Consider the following 4,616-nt stretch of genomic DNA (forward strand, 5'->3'; position numbering starts at 1 on the left):
ACCTACTTATTCAGTAGATATCTACTGAGAAAAAAGTGTTCAACATGAAATGAAGATGTCCTTTACATCTTGCTAATGAACAATTAAAAAAAGATACAAATGAAATTATAGTTAACAATGTAGACATAAATGCATGTCCAATTTCAATAAATACATCACTTTCTTTTTCAGAGGCTGTCCAAATCTCTGCTGTGCATGTTTGTGTGTGTTTGTGTGTTTGTGTGTGTGTGTGTGTATGTGTGTATGTGTATAAGGGTAAGCATATCTGTCTCCTCAAAGATTTATTATTTATTTGTGATGAAAAATAGTCAACACCCTTTTTGGCTGTTCAGAAATGTACAGTACATTATTGTTATCTAATCACCCTGCCATGTAACAGAACACTAGCACTTATTTTTCCTTCCTAAGTGTAACTTAGTACCTGTTGACCAACCTTCTCCCAATGCTCCCCTGCCTCTTGTTACTATTATTCCACTTTTAGATTCTAGGAAGTTAAAATTTTTAGATTCCACATCTGAATGAGATCATGCAGTATTTGCTTTTTTATGCCTGGATTATTTCATATAATATAATGATCTATCCATGTTGTTGCAAAATCTTCCCCAGCACCGTTCACATGAACAAAGTGTCTCTTGTTAAGATCATCAATGATGTCTGTACTGCTAATTCCACTGGCCAATTTTGTCTTCATTATTTTAACAGCATTTGGAACAGTTGATCCTTCTCTCTCCTGGAAATACTTTCTTCATTTGGCTTTTAAAGATACCATATTCTTCTGGTTTTCTTTCTATTTCATTGGCTACTTTTCATTTGCTGGCTTTTCCTAATTTCCCCCATCTTTTAACTTTGATGTTTCTCATGGTAATATCCTTGAACTTTCCCTGCTCAATTATCTTTTATTTTTGGATGCTGGGGATTGAGCCCAGGGCCTTACACATGCTAAGAACAAGTTCCATCACTGAGTTTTATATCCCCAGTCCCTCTTCATTAGTTTTACTCACCTGATTGATACTATTATTCGGTTATACACTTTTAAGTATCAATAATATGCTAATGACTCCTAAATTTGTATCTCTAGTCTGTAACTCTCTTCTGAATACCAATTTGGTATATCCAATAATCATCTCAGCATAGCTATTTGGAAATCTAATAGATATGTCCATTACCAACCCCTACCCCTCAGAACCTTGTTTTTCTTAGTTTTGTTGTTTTAATTAGTGAAATTTCATCCTTCTAGTTGCTCAGGTAAAATCCTATCAGTTATCCTTGAGCTTTCCCCTACCCCCTTACATGCACCATATCTAATCACTTAGCTAATCCCACTGATTCTGTTGTCTTAAAAATATATCCTATTTTGACTACTGGTAATCTCTAGTCTCCTTGACCATATGGTGATCATCTCTTGTCTAGATTATTGCAATCACCTCTTAACTCATTTACTCTCTCTATGCTTTCCTCATAACACAGCAGTCAGACTGATTAATTGTCCTGTTAAACATTAAGTCAAGTCATAGTGCTCCTTCTAAGAACTGTCCAGTGGCTTTGCCGTTTTCCTCAGAGTGAGATTTTGGTCCTGATAACAGTTCGGGCCCTATCTGACCAGACCTCCACAATTTCTGTAGCTTCAAGTCCAACTAATCTGGCCTCCTTTGAGATGCTCCTGTATTCTGATGCAGTCACACTGGTCTTGGTGCTCCTGAGTAGGATGGGCATGAGCCCTCCTCAGTGCCTTCTTACTTGTTGTTCCTCTGCTGGGATTGTTTGTCCTCAGACATCACATGGCTCTCTCCCTTGCCACTTTCAGGTCTTTTCTTGAATGCCACTTTCTCCTTCAAGCCTTCCCTAAGTAAGCTGTTCAACATTTTATGCACATGCCACTCAATGCCCAGTGCTGTGGCATTCCATTCTTATTCCATGCTTTGGATTTTTCCAGAGGATTTGTCACCTTCTAATGTAGTATGGAATATACTTGTTTATTTGATCTAGCATGTATCTCCCGTACTAAAACCTAAACTCTGTGAAATCAGAAAAATTTCCCTTTGATGTGTTTTCAGTCCTTATAATGATGCATACCACATGGTAGGTGCTCAATAAATGTCTAGCAAATAAATAAATGAGTATAGCAAAGTAAGTGCTAATAATGTTCCAAAAATGAAAATGTTAAAATTTTCATAAAAATTCAATTTTTTTCAAAATATCATTGAGGATTGGGGATGTCATGGGGGAGGAAGGGAGAAAGCAAAAGTATTTTCAAGGTTTTATTGATAGAGAGAAGAGATTAAACAGTTAAATAAGATTGGAATAGATGAAAATGCATACCATTTTACTCACCTGATTGATACTATTATACCATTTTACTGGATTGAAAGACAACATCATAAAATGTCAATTATCACAAAACTAATAAATCAATTTAATTCAATTCCAAATAGAATTTAAAAAAAGAATCTTAGGGAGAAAGAGAATTAGAGAATTAGATAAAACAATTTAAAATTATTATGGAGAACTGAGCTCTAAAATAAATTAAATTGGGAAAAAATAGTGAGAAAGGACTTATTTTAATGGATATAAAATGCTATTGATCTATAAAAATGCAAACATATTCATGGGACAGAATGAATCAGAATGGAAACTATATCTCATTATAAGTGAAAATTAAATAAATGAAAAAATGATAGAAATGTCAAATTTATTTAGAAAGGACAAATTACTTATTATTTAATAAATGGTACCAGACCAACTAATTTTTTTTTTGGTGGTGCTGGGGATAGAACCCAGGACCTTGTGCATCTGAGGCAAACACTCTACCAACTGAGCTATATCCCCAGCTTCAACAAACTAATTTTTAATATGGAAAAAGAAAAATTCCATTCTCACTTTTATCTCCATATTAGTCAGCAAAGAATTTTAAATGGATTAATAATTTAATATAAAAATACTAATTTTTTAACGAAAATCTGGAGATATCTTAACTATAACAGGAAGCCTAGACACTGTTAGAGAAAAGATAGACTGTTTGGTTATATAAATATGGCAAATCATACTATTAGGTTAAATGCAAATGAAGGCCCTAGGAAAATATTTACAATATTTTTGTTGCAATAGAGGGCATTCAGAGGGGAGATATATATCTTAAAGAGCTTTTACCAATTGAAGGAAGTTGCCAAAAGTCTCCTATAGAAAGAGAGAAAAAAGCATAAACTAGCAATCCACAGAAAATTCAGATAGGTAGCAAATATATGAAAAGATTCTCAAACTCACTAACTATCCAGAGACACAAGTTAAAGTAGCACCAAGATGTCATTTTAACAAAGACAGATGGAAATGGAAAAGCTCATTAACACCCAGTGCTGGTGGAGACACAGAATGAAGGGTGCTCTCATTAACAGAGGTGAAAATATTCATTGTTTTAGCCTTTACACTAATATATATATATATATATATATATATATATATATATACACATCATGTTTATCATAATATCGTTTATAATAGAGAAATCTAGAGCTGAAGTGAATACCCACCATGCAGCAGCCAGATCATGGAACTTTATATAGCCACTGAAAAGCATGAGCTAGATCCCTTCCAATTGCTTTGAAGCATGTAAGCAAAGATGCCAGTGAGCACATTAACTAATCCAGTTTTTATAAAACAGACACAAACCACTGTGTGTGTATGGTTAATAGTTAATTCACATGATTTTTTGAGAAAAAAAGAAAATTATGGTAGATCTCAATACTAGGCTAGTAGCATGTGCTACTTAGGGCAAAGAGAGTAGTAGAGGGAGGGGGAGCCAGGCAAAGAAGGAAAACACTAAGAAGAAAAAAAAGCCTTGTTGATATAATTACATTCTGCATTTACACACTATTTTACATATTTACCTGTAACAAATGAAATAAGATGAAACAAAAAAGGATAAAATAAAATCTGATGGACTGTATGGAAACATCCCTCCTGCATCCCCTGAGCTCTTTACACCAATTTCTTCCCTCTTTTCTTTATTTCCGTTTGCTTATGTGAGTAGCGCCTCCTTTCATAGCTTTGTAGTTGCCCAAGCCAGAATGAGATGGATAGGTGCAATACTATGAATGAGGCTGGGGGGCCTCGTTCAGCCCATATAATCTTGACAAGTGTTTGAAAAAAGCACAGGCCATGCTGATCTAGAGGCAGACTTTCCTTCGGGATATCCTATAATCTGGTTTGAACAGTGAGCAGAAATTAATCCTTGCTGTGTCCTAATTAAACCTGTACCTCTTTTCTGAGACCTTTTTGAGAATCCTATCTGATCACATGATCTGGAATTTTCAGTGTGTACTCAAGTCTCATTCAGCAGATCAGTACATACTTCCTTATTACCTACCATGTACAAAACGCGAGACTAGGCACTATGTGTCATATAAAAGTGAATGATGGCTGCTCCCAGTTCAGAAGGAGATTTTGGCTTGTGGCGAGAGACAAGCATTTAACATTTAGGATTAAATGAGTAAGTATTAGAAAAGACATATCAACATGGTGAGTGGGAAAATATCTGGGAACACTTTTAGAAGTGACAAGGGAGCTGGCCAGGATGGCTGAGGGAACAACACAGCAGTGGAGTTACAGTGGTGCACGGTTTC

The 4,616-nt window shown here is 35.2% G+C and overlaps 1 non-coding gene across 1 annotated transcript; it reads right to left on the reverse strand.

The window, feature by feature from the left end:
• Positions 1–2,753: 2,753 nt before the first annotated feature.
• On the reverse strand, positions 2,754–2,826 carry Trnal-cag (transfer RNA leucine (anticodon CAG)). The gene has a single exon. It is a non-coding gene; the product is annotated as a tRNA-Leu (tRNA).
• Between the last annotated feature and the right edge of the window lie 1,790 nt (positions 2,827–4,616).

Source organism: Urocitellus parryii, chromosome 8 (assembly GCF_045843805.1).
Source record: "Urocitellus parryii isolate mUroPar1 chromosome 8, mUroPar1.hap1, whole genome shotgun sequence".
Taxonomy (NCBI): Eukaryota; Metazoa; Chordata; class Mammalia; order Rodentia; family Sciuridae; genus Urocitellus; species Urocitellus parryii.